The sequence below is a fragment of the Triticum urartu genome, chromosome 3A (assembly GCF_056163025.1).
Source record: "Triticum urartu cultivar PI428250 chromosome 3A, HENAU_Tu73, whole genome shotgun sequence".
NCBI classification, from domain to species: domain Eukaryota; kingdom Viridiplantae; phylum Streptophyta; class Magnoliopsida; order Poales; family Poaceae; genus Triticum; species Triticum urartu.
The window spans coordinates 619,298,914-619,321,073 of record NC_141875.1 but is presented as its reverse complement, the minus strand read 5'-3'; the positions used below and the strand labels follow the sequence as shown (position 1 = coordinate 619,321,073).

General features: G+C 46.8%; 3 pseudogenes; 2 read left to right on the top strand and 1 right to left on the bottom strand.

Annotated features, from left to right (window-relative positions):
* Positions 1–2,981: 2,981 nt before the first annotated feature.
* Positions 2,982–3,887, top strand: LOC147980833 (LEAF RUST 10 DISEASE-RESISTANCE LOCUS RECEPTOR-LIKE PROTEIN KINASE-like 1.2; annotated as a pseudogene).
* A 5,247-nt stretch (positions 3,888–9,134) lies between these two features.
* LOC147980832 (uncharacterized) lies at positions 9,135–14,152 on the top strand (annotated as a pseudogene).
* Positions 14,153–14,413: 261 nt separating this feature from the next.
* Positions 14,414–14,964, bottom strand: LOC125547052 (early nodulin-93-like; annotated as a pseudogene).
* Positions 14,965–22,160: the final 7,196 nt, after the last annotated feature.

Below are 22,160 nucleotides of genomic sequence, written 5' to 3'. Positions count from 1 at the left end.
GATATGCTCCTTCAACAAAATATTTTCACGTGTAAGATACTTATTTTGTATATGAGCCAACTCAATCATCTTGAAAGCTTCGATTTCTGTAGGGGTAAGAAGATTATGATCCAGTTGAAGGGTGTCTTCTGTTGCTGGAACTTGGTCCTCCTTGGCCTTCTTGATCCCTTCATCCTTGTTGATCTCCATAGGTTCTTCTCTCTTCAGCTCTATCTTCATTAGCCAAGCATCGTTGCCCTCATGGTTGGAGGAGGAGGGAGACGACATAGTGCCTGGTCTTGACAACCCTGACAGAAAACAGCTCGAAACAAAGACATGAGATTTTTGCGTGATACGGAGCCAAAACCTCCGGGAGATTATATAATGAATTTTTGCCGACCAAAATACGTATCGGGCAAGAAAACGGAGTCCGGAAGGCACATGAGGAGCTCACGAGGTAGGGGGCGTGCCCAGGGGTAGGGCGCGCCCTCCACCCTCGTGGGGCCCTCGTGTCCTTCGCGGACTACTACTTAATTTTCTATTTTTCTAAATATTTCAAAACGGAGAAATATTGTCTTAAAAATTGTTTTGGAGTCGGTTTACTTACCGTACCACATACCTATTCCTTTTCGGAGTCTGAAACGTTCTGGAAAGTGTCCTTTATGTATTCCTCTGGGGTTACAGTTTCAATAATATTGGTTTCAACATTTATGGGATTACCTGAGATATAAGGTTTAATTCTCTGACCGTTTATCACCTTCGGATTTGTGCCTTAGAAGTTGTTGATTTTTATGGCACCGGAACGATAGACCTCCTCAATAACATAGGGGCCTTCCCATTTAGAGAGAAGTTTTCCTGCAAAAAATCTTAAACTAGAGTTGTATAGCAATACATAATCACCTACATTAAACTCACGCTTTTGTGTCCTTTTGTCATGCCATCTTTTAACTTTTTCTTTAAACAACTTGGCATTTTCATAAGCTTGGGTTCTCCATTTATCAAGTGAGCTAATATCAAATAACCTCTTTTCACCGGAAAGTTTAAAATCATAATTGAGCTCTTTAATAGCCCAATATGCCTTATGTTCTAGTTCGAGAGGTAAGTGACATGCTTTTCCATATACCATTTTATACGGAGACATGTCCATAGGATTTTTATATGCAGTTCTATAGGCCCGTAATGCATCATCAAGTTTCTTGGACCAATTCTTTCTAGACCTATTGACAGTCTTTTGCAAAATTAATTTGAGTTCTCTATTACTCAATTCTACTTGACCACTAGACCACTATGGTTTAATCTTCTGTCACTCTAGCAACCCATCATCTACTTATTACTTCCCAATGCCTTCCTCTAGGCCCAAATAATGGTGAAGTGTTATGTAGTCGACGTTCACATAACACCACTAGAGGCTAGACAACATACATCTCATCAAAATATCGAACGAATACCAAATTCACATGACTACTAATAGCAAGACTTCTCCCTTGTCCCCAGAAACAAACGTAATTACTCACAAAGCATAAACATGTTCATAATCAGAGGGGTATTAATATGCATATAGGATCTGAACATATGATCTTCCACCAATTAAACCAACTAGCATCAACTACAAAGAGTAATTAACACTACTAGCAACCTACTAGCACCAATCCCGGACTTGGAGACAAGAATTGGATACAAGAGATGAACTAGGGTTTTGAGATGAGATGGTGCTGATGAAGATGTTGATGGAGATTGCCCTCTCCCGATGAGAGGAGCGTTGGTGATGACGATGATGATGATTTCCCCCTCCGGGAGGGAAGTTTCCCCGGCAGAACAGCTCTGCCGGAGCTCTAGATTGGATCCGCGAAGGTTCCACCTCGTGGCGGTGGAGTTTCGTCCCAAAAGGTTGCTTCTTATTTTTTCCCGACGAAAGACTTCATATAGGAGAAGATGGTCATCGGAGAGCCACCAGGGGGCCCACGAGGTAGGGGGCGCGCCCAAGGGGGGGGGGGCGTCCCCCACCCTCGTGAGCAGGGTGTGGGCCCCTGGTCTTCATCTTTGGCGAGGATTTTTCATTATTTATTATAAGGTGTTCCGTGGAGTTTCGGGACTTTTGGAGTTGTGCAAAATATGTCTCTAATATTTGCTCGTTTTCCAGCCCAGAATTCCAGCTGCCGGCATTCTCCCTTTTTATGTAAACCTTGTGAAATAAGAGAGAATGGCCATAAGTATTGTGACATAATGTGAAATAACAGCCCATAATGTAATAAATATCGATATAAAAACATGATGCAAAATGGACGTATCAGCTAGCAGGTCATGGCCTACTACTTCGTCAGGTTCAGGTACCCTGGCCTTGATTGATCTAAGTGGTAAATGATTGGTCAACGATGTTTGATTGATCTAATCAATCCTTTTTTGAATCTGATCTAATGAACCTTGAGATGTCCTAATTTCTGACCAGTCTATTTACTGGAAAGGGAAGACTTCTCTTGTTTTAACCTGACACTTTATCTACAGGTATGTAGACTATGTTTGATTGATCTAAGAGGTAATTGGTTGGTCAACAATGTTTGATTCATCTAATCAACCTTTTTTTTTGAAACTGATCTAATCAACCTTGAGATGTTCTAATTTCTGACCAGGTAAGGGAAGACTTCACTTCTTTTAAACTGATCTAATCACTCTTTGATTATAGGAAATCAAACAAATTAAGTAGGATGAAGACATAAACACAAACAAGGTAGTAGACTATGAACGGGACAATTCCCTCAAATTCTCCACATTTAGCATGTTCTCTACTCCACATGTTGTTTAAATCAACCTGTGTCTAACTAGAGATAGAACTTGTCTATTCCAAGCTACATTTCCTTTTATATACAGAATCATTTTTGACATTGGTTTTTGACATTGCAGGACCAAAGAAACCAATGGTGAGCACATGAAACCAATGACGCACATGGACCAATTCAAGCATTTGTAAGTGTTTTATTTTTCTTCTCTTACGAATTCAAACGACAATGTGCATGGTTCTTTCTTCATCTATTTCATCGCCGTTTGCCACTTCAGAAAGCTCTGTAGTTGCTTTGGTTATGTTCATGCTTCTCGTCGTTCTGCCATTCCAGTACATACGCAAGAGGAGGCAGTACAAGTGACTTCCTCGTCCAGGCTCCTCAAGTACAGTAACTCATGCGGGACACCCAGCTCCAGAGTGGCAGCGACCTGGAGTCCGGCAGAGTCCATAGGCTGCAGACACACCAATTCGCATATGAGGAGCTGGAGGAGCCCACCGGCGGCTTCAGCGACATGTGAGAGCTCGGCGGCCAGCGACGGCTTCGGCACCATGCATGCACAAACGTACATAACAGGCAAGCTCGCGCTATTTCCTTGGAGTTTGACATGGATCAACATGCTGACGGCAACGGATTTTGTATGTGGTGTTGAGGATAACTGCAGGACAGGCGGGTAGTGGTGGTGAAGCAGTTGTACGACAACAGCTGCTGGCACGTGCAGCAGTTCATGAACTAGGCGACGATCCTGAACCTCGCTATCTTCTATGGATCCTGTCGCAGCCGCACCACCTAAACCTCGTCATCTTCTACAGCTGCACGTCCAGCCGCAACCGTGAGCTGCTGCTGGATTACGAGTAGATGCCCTGCAGCACCATGGCCGACCACTTGCATGGCCACCGCGCGGCAGTGCTGCCGCTGCCATGGTCACTCCGCCTCAATGTCGTCACAACGCTAGCTTATCTCCACCCCATCGAGCCTCCCATGGTGCACCGTGACGAGAAGACTACCAACATCCTCCTCGATGCCGAATTCCACGTCAAGGTGGCCGACTTTGGCCTCTCCCTGCTCTTCCTGCTTGACGACGCCACAATCGTTTCCACGGCGCCGCAGGGCATGCCAGGGTACGTCCAGTAAACACCAATTTAGCATTAGCCATGCATGCCTTTGAATATAATTGTTGTTGCTCTCTTGTATTGTTCTGTGTTTTCAGCTGGCATGCGAAAACAATGTATTATTTAATACATAGGTTTCAATATATTCTGAATCTCAATGTTGAAAATGTCGTCTTTCAAATTTTGCTTCACTTCTTGCACGGTTAGTGTGCTTTATATCTCTTATCTTCTATTACCTTTTTTTGTTTCACATTTTCACACTATCTTGTGTAGCTTGTATCTGATATTGCCGCCAGGGGAGGTAATACGTCCTTTTGTCAGATATTGGACGAACTAATTCCATGTTGTTTTTCAGTGTGTGCCTCTGCAGTAATGTTGTATGCAGTCAGATATTTTACGGTGGCAGGAGGAAGATCCTAGATGAGTTGAACCCTTAGCATGCAATAGATATTGGAAATTTGAAATGCATGCAAGTCACATCATCTCATGTATTGGGAACATATAAGGTTTTTTGTGTGTAAGTATTCAGAATTTACATTGTATCCTTGAAGTTATTGGTCTATCTATCCTCTATTTATCTATATTTCATTTTGCAAAACCAAAAGTAGAGCCAAACATTGTACCGGCTTCGAAAAGTGGAACATCATAAATCCAAAACCAAATTCATGTTCTGAAATAGAAGTTGAGGAATCTAGAGCATGCAAGTTCTGTGTTATTAACAGAAGGTTGATTGGTCTGATAAATTTGCAAATAAAAAATAGACATGGAGGTGTCCGCATATTTGTGGTAAACCTGCTCTGAAGAAATATTTCTTTATTAGTATTCAACGTGGAGTGGAAATCCCTTGCTAACCTCTTCTTTCGTACTCATTTTATGTTGCTAATTTTTCAGTTAGTGTACATGGTAGAACATGTTGGATTTTGAGGAATGATGCATCCATGGTCAATTTTATTCTATATACTTGCTTAAGTTAAACAAATATTCCAAGGCGATGGAAGGGCGAGATGGCATATTTTTTAAGCGGCGGCAAGGCTACAGCAAGGGCAGATGAAATTGAATGAATGTGCATGCGAACAGTGTGAAAGTTATTGCTTGAAGGAGATATGATTGTTAAAGAGACACAATGAGTGTGGTAGAGAATCAATGTAGTTGTTATATGGATGGAATCAACATGTTGTCTTGTTTGACACACTTCTTGGAAGAACAAAAAATTTGATTAATAATTTTTGCCATTCCGTGGCAACGCACGGACACTCAGCTAGTATTTTATAATGGTTCTACACTATTTGTCTATGTCATGCACTCCTTTGCTTGTTGATGACTTCAGCCTCATTATCTTGCATCGACCTCAATAAAGATGATTGTATGCTTCACGACCGTGGTTTTAGTGCCCTTTTCAAAATGACAATATCACTAGCGCTCAAATGAAATTTACTGCCTCTAAATTAATTACGAGAACAACTCCAATTTCACTTGAGGAGACAGTAAATCATATATTTTACTCATAAAAACTATTTTCTAGTAGTAGCATGCATGCATGCATGCATGGCGTCAACTTTACTGTTAAAATCAGGGGAGGGGGATGATTAGATTAGAAAAGAAAAAAAAAAGACAGCCATAGGATGAAGTGAAAGCACGGATGGGAGCATGGAGAGGGAGCAGGCAAGTCGGATCCACATGAGAGACCTCAACATACTCCCTGTTCCAAAAAAGGATCTCAACATGCATTTTTATAGCACAAAGACGCATGGTAATTAAGATCAATCAAACTAATCTCCTCATCCAGCCGTCTGAACCATACACCTCTATGGAATTCTCAGGAAATGTGGTTCGAAAAAAGAAAGAAATTAAATGGTCCTAGATTTAATCCATTTTTGCTACTTGACCCGATCCATTACAGGAGCAATTCATGGATCTTATGGAAGAAGAAAAAAACATTTTAAACGCATAATCTCGCTGAAGTTAACGCCTGAGCATGCAACTCGTCTGATCATCACACGCCAAATCATGCAAATTTGGTAAATCAGTCGTGGACTCAGTCATGCGAGGATACGTGTGGAGTCGATGGTTCGGCCCTCCAGTTCTACAACGTGCAGCGGCGAGGCCCCCCACGGCCCACGTGCTCTGGCCCGCGGCACGGCAGCTGCGGTGCTGGGCTCCTGGCCGCCATCCCTCTCGCACATTTCGCTTTCGCGGCTTACTGGCGAGGTAGTCGCCGTGGACGACTCCACGGCCGGCCATGAACTTTGGCGTGGCCCGTGAACATGCTCCGCGCTCCGCGTAGGATATGGAAGCGCGACGACTCTAGCTTGATGATGGGCGAGCTGTGCCGCTGGTCGAGGAGGCCGAAGTCGACGAACGCATAGACCGTGGCGCCGCGCTCCGGCAGCACGTCAGCTTCGGATACGGAGGTGTTGATCGTGGTCTTTTTTTTCGCTTTCAGTTAGATTGAGATGTGATTGCACGGGCTTCTACACACCCTCCTCTACAAACCGTATAAGGGTAGTATGATCATTTGACCATAATGTATAGACACCTCCATATGTAACGCGTATTAGCTGACGAGCTATACGTATACATACACAGCAGATCCGCCAACCCATCAGACAACTGGCGCACGTCCACCCTCCATCCTGGGCCTGGCCCATTTATTATTTTATTATTTCATTAAGCTTCAAAAATTAAGTGTGTCCGGTATCGAACACCCAACATCTTTATTTATCTCTATCTGTGCCAAACAACCTTTAATGAGCACCTGTTGCAGTTTTTAGGTTTCTTCGTGAAACTTTCTAACATGAGTTTGATACTTTGATGAAAACAGTTCCAAATGGAAACTAAAAAAAGAGTAATGTGAACCCCTGTTACGAATAGTGTCTTCTCCTCGCCCAATTCGTAGGTCGGTTCGGAACTTGGTTGCATTGAACCAAGATGGTTGTGCTAGGTAGTGGACGGGAACCCAACAAAGTCTTTACGAAGGGGACTGCGGCAGCGACGGTGGCGACGGCCGCGGCCTTGGCTCCCGCCATGGCAGCCTCTGCAGTTAGGGATGACGTAGGAATGTTAATCAAGATCAAGTTTCAGCAGTCACATAAGCTGCAATGCATGGGAATTCTTTGCTGTCAGTCACGGCCTTACGGCTAGCCCTGTGATTCCATCTTCTTCGTCGAGATCTAAAGTCTGTCGTACACAAGCTTATATGAAACCAGGATCGAGCCCTCTGTTTTATTCAGTACACGGATGTAAAGCATGTGCATACATTTCGGCGGCGGCGGTTTCTTGGGACACTGACAACGATGCTGTCGATGCATACATTTTTTCTAGAATACGCACAACGGCACAAGCGCGTGCTATCATACATTAGCAGGATCCCCGGTTTTCGCGGATGTCCAGTTACAGAGATAGCTGGATGGCTCTCCTCTCTCTCCCTCCCGCTCCTCTCTCCCCCTCCCTTGCCCCTCCGCCGCCGTCCCGTGCCTTGGGGCGCCCTGTCCGGCGTTGGCCTCCTGTCCGACCCCCCTCCCCGTGGCTGGCTCCTCTCCCTCGGCCCGTTCGCCGGCGCCGTGGGCTTCGCTTCCCCCCTAGCCGTCGTTTGGATCTTGTTTTTGGGCTCTCGACTCCAATGAGGATTGCTCTTCGGACGAGGCGGCCTCGCGCTCGCCCTTGCCGGTCCTCCCCGTGTTGGCCTCTTCTCCCTTCGTCGCTCCTCGTTCTCGCAAGTTTGCTCCTGGGGGCCGGGGCCGGCCGGTGTCGTCCCCATCGGCGGAAGCTGGCTGGGTCCGGGTTTCTCACTGTCGTCGCAAGTCTGGTAAGTTTCCCCTCCCCTCGCCCGGATCTAGGATTCTGGGTGCCGCTCTGGGTGTGGTTTGCCCTCCCTCCCCTTCTTCTGGCTCAGGTCCGTCGTCTCCGGCGACGGCGGCGTCTGGGCGCGCCGTGGGGGCGGTGGCGCCCGCCCTAGATCTGGTCTCGCTCCCGCTGGCCAGTGGGCCATGTGGGGGGCTGGACGCTGGGCCTGTTGGGCCTCCTGATCCTATTCTGTCTGTCCAACCCGCTCCCCCCGCTCTGTCGTCAGTGGAAGATTCCCCCTTCCCATGTGGGCCATGTGCAGCTACCGCCGGCCTGTATCCCTCCCCCCTTTCCCCCGGCCCAGGTGGCCCGCCAGGCCCAAGAGGGTTTGGCTCAGTCCGGCTATTTATGGGTCCCCCGTGGTTCCGTCCCTCCCTTGTTAGGGTTTCCGACTTCCGCCGCTGACTTGCGTAGGCACCGCGCTCCCATTCGCCGTCTAGTCAGATCCATCCTCCCCCTCCCCTCCTCCTCTCCTTTGCGGCGGCTCTCACCATGGATAAGTCCAGGGGCTCGTCTTGTGATCCTGTCTCTGGTAGCAAGCGTCGGCGAGAGGATTCGCCGGGCTCGGGTGTGGATCTAGAGCTCGAGGCCTCCCTGCACTCCAAGTTGGAGGCGGGGCAGGCAGCTCGTGAGCAGGTGGCTCGCGACCGTGCTGCGTGGGTTGCCGGTCCGGAGTGGCTCCAGCGCGCGGAGCGTGAGCATGTTCCGCCTGGATCCGGCCCCCAAGGCTTTGGATCTGGGTCGGAGTGTCCCTCGGCGCTGAATCCCTGGGAGGCAACGACGGCTGGTGGGGGCGCTCTTCCTCGTCGGGTTCCTTGCCTGCCCAGGGTGCGGGCCATGGGCCTCCTGCCCCAGTGCGGCAGGCCCCTCGCCCTGCTGGCGCTAGCGCTGGGCCTCGTCCGCCCCCGCAGTCCTTCTCGGGTCTGGTCCGGCATCCTCCTGGCCCTCACTCCGGCGCGTCCTCATCGGGGGTGGGGGATGGCATCCTTCCTCCTCCTCCCCCTTTCCGATGCATCGCCCTAACTCTTCCACCCCAAGCAACCCCTCGGCGCTTACCTGCTTTGCCTGTCACCAGCCCGGGCATTTCCAATCAAGATGTACCAACCCTCCATTCTGCCTGATTTGCCGTTCAGATGGTCACCTCACTGTCAATTGTCAGAATCGTCAGAAGCCGCCATCCTTCATTCACTTTGGTACGGACCTCCCTGGATGTTCATTTTTTGCCTTGGATTGTGATTTGCCTGTTGTGGTGGCGGCCCCCTCCCTTTCCAATGCCGCCATTGTCATGGTGCAACACCAAAGGATCTCCTCCCAAACTATGCTTGAAGGGCTCCGTATCTGGGACGTCGAGGGATGGGATTGGAAAGTGAACCAACTATCTGACTTTGAGTTTTCCGTAGTCTTCCCCTCCAAAGACTGTCTTTGTATGATTGCGTCTTGCACTAGCTTCACCATTCCCCTCAATCAGCTGGTGGTGTTGGTGAAGCCTGCCTCCTGTGGTGTTAAAGTTGTTGGCCCTCTCTCTTAGGTTTGGGTTCTGGTGGATGATGTGCCAGTGGGGCTTCATTCTTCTTCCTTTCTGATGGCCTTCGGCGCTCTGATTGGTAAACCAGTGGAAGTGGAAGCGGAGTCTCTGGATAAGGTTGGTCCTGCTCGTATCAAGATTTGGTGTGTTGACCCGATTTGTGTCCGTGGATCGATCGATGTGTTCCCCTCTCCCATGGAGTCAGACTGTGTGTTCGGGTTGAAGGGGCTGAAGCCTTCCACCCCCCTCCACCTCCTCCTCCATCCAACCCCTCGGACAAGCAAGACAAGCATGGGGATGGCTCTATGGGTGGGAAGAACCCTAGTGGGGGCTCTGATCCGCGCTTTACTCAATCCGAATGGGACGGGATGGAAGAATATGAGCGGGAACTCTTCAAATCTAATGCGCATATTGACAAGGTTCCACGCGAGGCGGATGCTGTCCCTTCATCTGACCCAAGGATGCCTACTGATGATGAGATGCTGCGCAAGAAGCTTTCAGCCACGGTCACTCCTATCTCGGGAGTCTGCTCCAACCTCCCTGGCCGTCCACTCTCTCCCACCCGCTCGGGTATTGAGGATCTGCCCCCTTCCCCAGGTCGTGCTGATGATGTTTCACAGTCCAAGAGAAAGAAGAAATCTTCGGTGCGGAAATTTTCTGCGAAGAGCAGGGCTTCTTCGGGCTCTAAGCAGTCTATGATGGGAGTTTGCCGTCGCCTCGACAAGGATCTTGGTTCGATGTCTCGCTCGGGCCCTGCTTCGGCCTCCCCCATGGCCCGCTCTCCCTCGATCCGGTCGCCTACCTCCACGGCTCGCAAGGGTAGGCGGGTGCGCGAGGCGGGGTGAATCGGTGGTGGAACGGGCGGAGCGTCGTGCGGCTGCTAAGGACCCCCTCCTTCATGTAACAATCACGGTCTGACTCCTCCTCTTTCCCTGATTCGACTTGTTTTACCTTCTCTTTCTGATGAACACTTGTTAAATATCATGTCTGATGTGGGCGTTACTATCGATTCCGATCAAGGCTCGCCTTCCCTTCTCCTCTCTACTATTCGGGCTAATAAGGTGGCCCAGGCTGCCCTTGCTAAGGCTAAAGAGGCCGTTGCCTCTGCGGCTTTGGATTCTGTGGATGTTGGGGATCAGGGGGGTGGTGTGGTGGTTGGTAGTGGCCAACCCCAGCCTAGCACCTCTAGGAGGGGTGTATCCAAAAGGTCAAAACCATGCGTTGCCCCTAGCAGGCCGGGTCTCCGCATCAAAAGGCTATCCTATAAATGAAAGCCTTATTCTGGAACATCATGGGTTTTGGTGCTAGGGAGCGCCGAGACCAGATTAGAGATATCGTTTGTGGGGATAATATTGATATTGTTGGGCTAGTTGAAACCTTTAAAGCTTCTTTTTCTCCCAATGAACTTTCTGTTATTGCGGGCATGGATAGATTTTATTGGCACGTGCTTCCTGCTTCGGGGCATTCAGGAGGGATCTTGATTGGTTCCAAAAGGGATGTCTTTGATTTCGTGGCTTTTGATCATGGTATATTTTGGGCAAGCACGGTAGGTTTTCACAAAGCACTTAACATTCTATGGGAATTCATAGTGGTCTATGGCCCTGCTGATCACTCGCTGACCTCCCTGTTCCTGGATGAGCTTTCTGCTAAGATCGAGGCATTTATATTCTGATAGTTATCGGTGGTGACTTTAAACTTCTTCGCACCCCCTCGGACAAGAGAAATGCTAATTTTTCCTGGCCTTTGGCTAATGCTTTCAACGACTTTATTAGCACCTGTGCTATCCACGAGCTTCCTAGGGTTGGGGCCTGTTTTACGTGGTCAAATCATCAGGCCACCCCGATTAGATCTGTGCTAGACTGAGTGTTCATCTGTTCCAGGTGGGACTCCTTTTTTCCTCGGGCTTCCCTTCTCGCTAAAAGTAACATGGGCTCCGACCATACCCCTCTTCTTCTTGATGCTGGGATGCAGCAAGATAGATCGTCCTCTCGTTTCCAATTTGATGCTTCTTGGCTGCTCGTCGAAGGGATTACTGACATGTTGGCTACTAAGATCCTTAACTTCTTGCCCCCCAAACCTCGTTCCTTTGGCCCTATGGATGACTGGCATTCCTGTTCCTATGAACTGCGCAAATTCCTTAGAGGTTGGTCCCAAAACCATGCTGTGGAGGAACGTAGGTCAAAGAATGCTCTTGAATCCCTGATTATGGACCTTGACCGAACGGGTGATACATTGGGTCTCTCGGATGCTGGGTGGGCGTTGCGCTATAACCTCGAGGCCGCCTTGATGCAGTTGCATCATTAGGCGGAAGTCTATTGGTGCCGACGTGGCACGTTGAACTGGACGCTAAAAGGGGATTCCCCTACTGCTTATTTCTTTGCCATCACCAATGGTCGGAGAAGACGGTGCTTTATAAATAGCCTGATCATTAATGGTGTTCAGTCCTCGGACCAATCCTTGATCCTCTCTCATGTGGAGGACTTTTTTGCTACGTTATTAGGGGCCAAAACTCCTTCTGGCTTTTCTATCTCATCCTCCCTGTGGGACAATAATATGAAAGTTTCAGCCGAGGAAAATGAAGCCTTAATGGTTCCCCTCTCTGATAAGGAAATTTGGGATGTGGTTAACTCTGCCAACCCTAACGCTGCTTCTGGGCCGGATGGGTTCTCGATCCCCTTCTTCAAAAAATTCTGGCCGCAATTGTGACAGTTGGTCTGTCATGTTATTCAGGGCTTTTGTTTGGGCACCATTGATATATATCGCCTCAACTATGCGGTGATCACCTTGATCCCTAAAGTTAAAGGTGCTGAGCTGATTTCCCAGTTTAGGCCTATTGCGTTGATCAATAACTTTGCCAAGTTTCCGGCTAAAGGTTTTGCGAACCATCTCTCCCCTGTTGCTCATAGAGTTATCAGCCCTTTCCAATCTGCTTTCATCATAGGGCGTTTCATTTTAGATGGTATTCTTTGCCTCCAAGAGATTGTTCATGACCTGAAATCTCATAACTCTAAAGTTGTTATCCTCAAATTGGACTTTGAGAAAGCTTATGATTCGGCCAGTTGGCCTTTCCTGAGAAAGGTTCTTTTAGCGAAAGGCTTCGATGGGGCGTATGTTCTTCGTATTATGCAGCTGGTCTCGGGGGGGGGGGGGCACACTACGGTCTCTGTTAATGGTCACGTTAGTAACTTCTTTGTCAATGGCAGGGGCCTGCGACAGGGGGACCCCGTGTCCCTTGTTCTGTTCAACTTCATTGCTGATGCCTTCTCCCTCATCTTGTCTAGAGCTGCCCATCATGGTCATATTATGTTGGTTGTTTCTCATCTAATCTCGGAGTGTGTTACTTGCAGTACGCTGATGATACCATTATTATGGTTGACTTGAACGACGATTGTATTGCCCACCTCAAGTTTATCCTCATGTGCTTTGAGGCCGCTTCGGGACTGAAAATTAACTTTTCTAGGAGTGAGGTATTTGTCACTGGCGTTGATGATTCGGAGGCTTTGAGAGTGGCCCGGCTCCTCAATTGTAACCTGGGCTCCTTCCCCTTTAAATACCCGGGCCTTCCCATTTCGCCAGACTTGCTTCACTAAAAAGACTTTGCTCCTGCTATCTCTAAGGTGGGAAATAGGGTTCTTCCCTGGCATGGCAGATATAATACTAACGCCGGGAAAGTAGCTCTGATCAATGCTTGTTTGTCTTCCCTTCCTATGTTCCTAATGGGCTTTTATCTTCTCTCGGCTGGGACCCATGCGGGTTTTGACAAACATAGGGGTGCTTTCTATTGGAATGCTGCTGACAACAGACGAAAGTATAGGCTTGTTAAATGGCAACTCGTGTGTAGGCCTAAGAACCTTGGGGGGTTGGGCATCATTAACATGGCTGTCATGAATAAATGCCTTATGATCAAATGGTGGTGGAAGATCATGTCTAGTGGGGCCAGTTCTTTATGGTATTCTATTCTTAAAGCTAAGTATTTTCCCCATTCTAGCCTGATGTTTGCAGGGGCCCAACGTGGATCTCAGTTCTGGAAAGACCTTATTAAAGTCCGGCCTCTTCCTCGAACATGTTAAGTTTATCGTAGGAGATGGTTCCTCGGTTCGTTTTTGGCTTGACTGGTGGTGCGGAGACTCTCCTCTCTCTGTGAGATTTCCTATTCTTTTCTCTTATTGCCCTAACCCGAATATCTCCATCGTGGAGGTGTCAGCTAATAATTGGGACCTCGCTTTCCGTCGCTCCCTTTCTCCTGAAGAGTTGGAAGATTGGCAAAGTCTCTTTGCCTTATTCCCCATGCTCTCAGAGACTCCGGATTCGGTGGTTTGGCCTCATACCGACTCGGGCCGTTTCTCGGTTAAGTCCTTGTATTCTAAACTTATTGGTGGTGCCCCTACTAATAGATTTTCTAGCATTTGGCGTTCTCATGTGCCTCCAAAAATCAAAATCTTCCTCTGGCAGGCCTTTAGAGGCCGTCTTCCCGCGGCTGACAAATTCGTAAGAGGAATGGACCGGGCTCGGAATTTTGTGCTCTTTGTGGTGACTTGGAGGACACAAATCATATTTTCTTCCATTGTGTGCTTGCTAAACTAGTTTGGAGTTGTGTCAGATCCTGGCTTCAGGTCACTTGGGATCCCTCCTCCTTTAATGAGCTGAGAGGCCTTGCCAATTCGTTGGCTGGTGTGACAAAGAGGGTCTTCTGGGTTGGTTTGGGTGCCATGTGATGGTCGTTAGGGACCATTAGGGACAAATTTACAATCGAACATGCTTATCCTACTAAACCAGCTGATTTTTTATTTAAATCGTGTATCTTCTTGCAGCAGTGGATATTATTGACTAAGGTGGAGGACCGGGATGCTCTTGATCTGCTCATATCTAAAGTTCGGGCCTCGGTGTCGTCTCTTTCTGGGCAGGATCCTGATGTCTGATCTCGCATTTTGGAGGTTCTTCGACTTAGTTGCTGGCTATTTCTTTCCTAAGTTATCCGGCCTGCGTGCCGTGTCTGGCAGGGTGCCATGTATCCGTCATGCTTTCGTGCTTGTCGTTGAGTGCCCGTGTTTGGGTGAACTGGTGGTGGCTTCGTCCCCGTTGTTGCTATGGTTGCTCTGTGACTCTGCCGTGTGGCTTTATTTATAAAGTCGGGCCTAGGCCTTTTCTCTAAAAAAATAAATTAGCAGGATAATACTAGCTCAAGGCCTGAAGAACGCCGGCGGACGGGGACGGGCTGCAGCGGCGGCGACATGGAAGGAGGTGTCCTTGAGGTGGTCGGGGGCGCTCTCGTACGAGTGCCTCCTCGCCAGCGAGAGGATCGTCTTGTCGGCGGCAATGAAGTATGCCATCCCAGCAACGGTGCAGATGATGAGGGCCTAGCCGGTGGGGTTCAGGTTCACCTTGGCCCACGGCAGCATCCTCACGCTCGCCAGCTGCAGGATTAACGGTTCAGTTATGAAAACCAGAGCAACGTGCATGAAAAATCAACAAATCTCGGACAGAGGAGCTCACCGTTGGGACCGCAGACGCGACCATGGAGATGGCCGCTGCCTTTGCTCTGGCGAACGTCGCCTCTGGTGAAGATTAAGAAAAGAAATGCATTGCATTGCTACTGCTAGACTATCAGTATACAACCTAGCTGAACTGAAATTTGAAGAAGTGGATCCTGCTTACTACCTCTAGAGCAGCGTTTGGCGAGCGTGAGCTTGTTCTCGAGGTGGCCGAGGGTGACGGTGGCCGTCGACGACATCTTCACCGTGATTATTTGCCGAAATGGCTCAGTGCAAAGAGTAGGATGATCAAGTGAGATGAGATGGGTTGTTGCTTGATGCTTCCAAGATGAGGAGTTGAGCCGTTTATTTATAGCGACCAAAAAGGTACTCTGCTCACTCGTTTGGACTTGGAGTGGTGAACTGAGTTGGTGGGTGAGGAGGGGAGCGCCAGGGCAGGCAAGTTGTCCAAAACTATGGTCGGGAATCCACAGACCACATGATTTGATGGTGTTTGTTGGAGGTATCCTCCGTTCGTCCTTTTTTATGCGCCAAAGCTAGCTCGAAAGAAAAAGGCGATCTCGATCCAAGTTGGGCACAACGGTTCTTATCAGATCACAAGAGCCGCCGGTTTCACTCGTGGTCGTCGGCGCGTTGATCGGCGGGGAGATTAGGTTTTGAGCGGGGCTCCCAGTTTGCGGGCAAAACTGGCAGCACTGATGTGCCCCCGCTGGACTAGCCCTTCTTTGCCTTTTTATTTTTGCTTTGAGGGGCTACTAGCCCTTCTCCGCCTGATTCTACACACAAAGCGTATAGGCTTTTCTCTCCAAGGCTTTGCTGGTCTGAGCCCACTTGTCGGTTTGATGATCAACTTTTTTTTGGCATAGTTTGGTGCTTAACTTTTTTTGTGGGCTTGATGATCAACTTAGATCATCTCTAGCGGACCCCGTATAATGCGCGGACCCGCATAATTTCGATGAGTGTACGGTCTCGGCTCAATTTTCTGGCCAGCACAGAGCCCGTATACTCGTTTGGCCTATAAAAATATTACCGCGGCCCGCAAACCTTACCCCCAAAGCCGTATAACTACGGGTTTGCGGGGCAGATACGGGTCGAAACCCTATCCCCCTGCCGCCGCGTTTCCCCGTGATTCCCCACTCCCTCTGTCGCATTTCTCGCCACTGGTGAGCCCAGTTCCGCCTCCAGCCGCCATGTGGGACAGTATGTCAAGCTCGGGCCGCAACGCCAGCGGGGGCGACATCCCCGAGCGCTCCTCCAACGCCAACCAAGTCCTCCAGCTGCCGGCGTCGCTCCTCCGACGCGAGACAGAAGAGTACAACAGCCGACGTGGGTGGATGCCCCTCCTCGGCCGCGGGATCTTCCTCTGTCGCAGTCTCTTCCTCTGCTCCGTGGCTCACCTCCGGCATTGGGGGCCCTTCCGGCACGGCGCTTCTCCCCGTGAAGAAGGAGCTGGCGGAGCTCGTTGGCATCAAGCAGGAGCCGGAGAAGGGCGAGCTCGTTGGCGTCAAGCAGGAGCCGGAGAATGGCGAGCTCATCGCTGTCAAGCGGGAGCCAGAGGAGATCCCGTATTGAGACGATTACGTCGGCGACGATGTCGAGGCGGTCGCGGCGGCGATTGCCGCGTGGAGCTTGCGAGAGGGGGAGGAGCACCGCCGCTGCAACAAGGAGATCAAAGATCTCCTTTTCAAGTGGGCGCCGAGGCCAACCTCGCCGCGAAGGACAAGGACGATGAGTGACGGCGCATCCATGAGGAGCAGAAGAAGATGTACATCAACCTCATCAGCTCTGACGAGGAGGACTGACTGATACGTCTCCGTCGTATCTACTTTTCCAAACACTTTTGCCCTTGTTTTGGACTCTAACTTGTATGATTTGAAAGGAACTAACCCGGACTGACGCTGTTTTCAGCAGAATTACCACGGTGTTGTTTTATGTGCAGAAAACAAATATTCTCGGAATGACCTGAAACTACATGGAACATCTTAAAAAAACAATAAAAAATCCTCGCCAAAGATGAAGACCAGGGGGCCCACACCCTTCTCACGAGGGTGGGCCCCCCCCTAGGGCGCGCCCCTACCTCGTGGGCCCCCTGTTGCGTCTCCGACTCCAACTCCACCTCTATATATTGAGTTTCGATGAGAAAAAATCAGAGAGAAGAAATCATCGCGTTTTACGATACAAAGCCGCCGCCAAGCCCTAAAACCTCTTGGGAGGGCTGATCTAGAGTCCGTTCAGGGCTCCGGAGAGGGGGATTCGCCGTCGTCATCATCATCAACCATCCTCCATCACCAATTTCATGATGCTCACCACCGTGCGTGAGTAATTCCATCGTAGGCTTGCTGGACGGTGATGGGTTGGATGAGATTTATCATGTAATCGAGTTAGTTTTGTTAGGGTTTGATCCCTAGTATCCATTATGTTCTGAGATTGATGTTGCTATGACTTTGCTATGCTTAATGCTTTTCACTAGGGCCCGAGTGCCATGATTTCATATCTGAACCTATTATGTTTTCATGAATATATGTGAGTTCTTGATCCTATCTTGCAAGTCTATAGTCACCTACTATGTGTTATGATCCGGCAACCCCGAAGTGACAATAATCGGGACCACTCTCGGTGATGACCATAGTTTGAGGAGTTCATGTATTCACTATGTGCTAATGCTTTGTTCTGGTTCTCTATTAAAAGGAGGCCTTAATATCCCTTAGTTTCCAATAGGACCCCGCTGCCACGGGAGGGTAGGACAAAAGATGTCATGCAAGTTCTTTTCCATAAGCACGTATGACTATATACGGAATACATGCCTACATTACATTGATGAATTGGAGCTAGTTCTGTGTCACCCTATGTTATGACTGTTACATGATGAACCGCATTCAGCATAATTATCCATCACTAATCCGGTGCCTACGAGTTTTCCATATACTGGTTCTCGCTTATTTACTTTCCCGCTGCTACTGTTACAATCACTACAAAATACCAAAAACATTACTTTTGCTTTCTTTACTTTTGTTGCCGCTACCACCACTATCATATTACTTTGCTACTAAACACTTTGCTGCAGATACTAAGTTTCCAGGTGTGGTTGAATTGACAACTCAGCTGCTAATACTTGAGAATATTCTTTGGCTCCCCTTGTGTCGAATCAATAAATTTGGGTTGAATACTCTACCCTCGAAAGCTGTTGCGATCCCCTATACTTGTGGGTTATCAAGACTAATTTCTGGCGCCGTTGCCGGGGAGCATAGCTCTATTCTTTGAGTCACTTGGGATTTATATCTGCTGGACACTATGAAGAACTTGAGAGGTCCAAAAACCAAGATCTATCCCTCAACTACGAGGGGAGGTAAGGAACTGCCATCTAGCTCTGCACTTGATTCACCTTCTGTTATGAGTAAGTTTGCGACACCTACACCTGCTTCTACTATTCGTTCTGATATGTCACATGTTATTGATGATGCCACTTCTGCTATGCATGATACTTATGATGAAACTGCTTCTATGCCTGATACTACTGTGCCCCTTGGTGAATTTCTTGATGAACAAATTGCTAGGGCTAGAGAAAAACAAATTATTGAATCTGAATACGATGATGATAGTGATGATGAAAATATGCCTGTTATTCCCGAGGGTTATCTTTTTGATATGGAATCTTCTGCCGCTATTTTTTCTTGCAAGGATAGATATGAGCTTAAGAGGTTATTAGTTAAATGGAACAAAGAATCACTTAGAGATAAAATGAAACCCGACCCTGCTTTTGCTACTTCACCTATTTGTGTTCCTGATAAGGATTATGAATTCTCTATTGATCCTGATATAATTACTTTGGTTGAATATGATCCGTTTTATGGCTATGAATCTGAAACTGTTGTGGCACATCTTACTAAGTTAAATGATATAGCTGTCATGTTCACTAATGATGAGAGATCGCGTTACTTTTATATACTCAAAATATTTCCGTTCTTATTAAAGGGTGATGCTAAGATATGGTTTAATTCTCTTGATCCTGGTTGTGTGCGTAGTCCCCAGGACATGATTTATTACTTCTCTACTAAATATTTCCCTGCTCATAAGAAACAAGCTGCTTTGAGGGAAATATACAACTTCGTGCAAATTAAAGAAGAGAGTCTCCCACAAGCTTGGGGGAGGCTTCTCAAGTTACTTAATGCTTTGCCGGATCATCCTCTTAAGAAACCTGAAATACTTGATATCTTTTATAATGGACTAACCGATGCTTCCAGAGATTACCTGGATAGTTGTGCTGGTTCTCTTTTCAAGGAAAGAACACCGGATGAAGCTGAAATTCTATTGAATAATATGTTGACAAATGAAAATAATTGGAAACCTCCTGAGCCACCTCCTGAGCTAATTACTGAGCCTATTCCTAAACCAACTCCGAAGAAGAGAGGTGTTTTATTTCTCAGTCCCGAAGATATGCAAGAGGCAAAGAAATCTATGAAAGAAAAAGGTATTAAAGCTGAAGACGTTAAGAATTTACCTCCTATTGAAGAAATACATGGTCTTAATTCACCGCCTGTTGAAGAAACATATGATCTTAATTATTTATTTACTGAAGAACCTCCTGATCCCGATATCCCGACACAGGTAGTAAAGGTAAATTCTCTCTATAGGTATGATAAAGCTGAAATTCCTCCTACTAAAATTGCTAGTCAGTGCTTGGATGAGTTTGATAACTTTATGTTTAAGCAAGACGACTATTTTGGTAGACAATTAAAAGAAAATGCTTATATGATTAGACGCTTGGGTGATTATATGGCTGATATTAAAGGTGAACTTAAACTTGTTAGCAAACATGCTTATATGGTTAGCACTCAAGTAGAACAAGTACTTAAGGCTCAAAAAGAAGTGCTTAATGAAATGAATAGTAAGAAAAATGATTATGCTGTTAGAGTGGCTACTAGAACTGGTAGAATGACTCAGGAACCTTTGTATCCTGAAGGCCACCCTAAGAGAATCGAGCAAGATTCTCAAAGAAATAATATTGATGTTCCTAGTTCTTCTAAAAAGAAGAAGAAGAAAAATGATAGAGCTGTGCAAACTTCTAGTGAACCTATTGCTGAACCACCTGATAATCCAAATGATATATCTATGTCTGATGCTGAAACACAATCTGGTAATGAACATGAACCTAGTAAAAATACTAATGATGATGTTCATGATGATGCTCAACCTAGTAATGATAATGATGTAGAAACTGAACGTGCTGTTGATCTTGATAACCCACAATCAAAGAATCAACGTTATGATAAAAGAGACTTTGTTGCTAGGAAACATGGTAAAGAAAGGGAACCTTGGGTTCAGAAACCCATGCCTTTTCCTCCGAAACCATCCAAGAAAAAGGTTGATGAGGATTTTGAGTGCTTTGCTGAAATGATTAGGCCTATCTTTTTGCGTATGAGATTAACTGATGTGCTCAACACAAATCCTTATGCTAAATATATGAAGGATATCATTACTAATAAAAGAAAGATACCGAAAGCTGAGATTTCCACCATGCTTGCTAATTATACTTTTAAGGGTGGAATACCAAAGAAACTTGGAGACCCCGGAGTACCTACTATACCTTGCTCCATTAAAAGAAATTATATTAAAACTGCTTTATGTGATCTTGGAGCCGGTGTTAGTGTTATGCCTCTCTCTTTATATCGTAGACTTGACTTGAATAAGTTGATACCTACCGAAATATCTTTGCAAATGGCTGATAAATCAACTGTATACCTATCGGTATTTGTGAGGATGTGCCTATTGTGGTTGCAAACGTTACTATTTTAACGGATTTTGTTATACTTGATATTCCCGAGGATGATAGTATGTCTATTATTCTTGGAAGACCTTTTCTTAATACTGCAGGGGCTGTTATTGATTGCAACAAAGGCAATGTCACTTTTCATGTTAATGGTAATGAGCATACGGTACACTTTCCGAGGAAACAACCTCAAGTTCATAGTATCAACTCTATTGGAAAAATTCCATCGATTATATTTGGAGGTTTTGAATTTCCTCTTCCTACTGTCAAAAAGAAATATGATATTCTTATTATTGGGCCGTTGAGGTAACTTAGTGTTATTCGAAATTTCTCCGGTTTCATGATTATCGGAATGAGTTTGTTAACAAGACTTGATCAACCTTGTTAGTGGATTCTTTTTGATGAGCATGAGATGGATGAAACTAGAATCACAAACTTCTGTACCCTCTCTATAGTTTCTGTTAATTAGTAGAAATAAAGTAAAAATAATATTTTTAGTCTGTTTCCTGGCTTATCCGTGCAATATAAAAATATCCCGAAAATAAAAGTCCTCAGAATGCCATGCCAATTTAATATGATTTTCTCGTGAATATTTGAGGATTTACTGTGCAAAAATTACCGCAGGAGGAGTTGCCACCTGGTCACGAGGGTGGTGGGAGCGCCCCCCTATAGGGTGCGCCCCCTGACTCGTGGGCCCGCGGTGGCCCTCCTCCACTTATCCTAGCACCCATCTTCTTCCTCTATCTCACACAAACCTGAAAAACCAACTCAAGCACGAGTTCCAGCCACTTTTGCTGTGATTTTCGATCTCCTTACTCAAAGCACCTCTCGCAAAACTGCTTGGGGAGATTGTTCCTTGGTATGTGACTCCTCCATTGGTCCGATTAGTTTTTGTTCTAGTGCTTTATTCTTTGCAAATTTGTGCTGCATAGGTGACCATGTTCTTGAGCTTGCATGACAAATTTATATGGTTCCAAGTAGTTCTAATGCTTGATTTAGGCTCTAGGCACTGGTAGGAGTAGTTGCTATCAATATTATTGAAGTTGGTTCACTTTTGTTTGAAGTTACTAAAAATTTCAGAATTTTTCAGAGAAAAACAATATGTTTATGAAGATGTTCCAAGGTGGTTCCTCTAAGAAGCAAGGACCCAGGATTGCTATGCGCGATGCTGACGAGGATCCACCAAGAGACGCTCCAGTACGCCTTGCGAATGGCTGTCGGAAAATTTTATGGACCGCGCGGGAATTAAAGAAGAATTCAAAGCATATTTGCGCAATGCCGGTCTTGAGGATTTAGAGGCTAACAAATACCCCCAGTATCATGATCTCACAAGTTCATTTGTGAGGAGGTTTGAGTATTCATCTTCGTGTAATTCTCCTTCAGTCGTTTGATCTTTATGACAAATCTTATACCATGGACCTAGAGGACTTCACTTCTGCATGCAAACTTCCATTATGGGGTAGTGTTAGGGATCCCCCTAAATCTGAATTTAGAAACTTTCTTGCTAGTATAACTGTGGGGGAATCCAGAGATATAACGCAGGCTACCATAGGGAGCATTCACTTTCCTGCTATACATTATTTTGCTCTTTTCATTGGTAGATGCATAAATGCTAAGGATGAAGCATGTCACATGTGGGTCCCTGATCTCAGCATTCTTAGGAGTGCT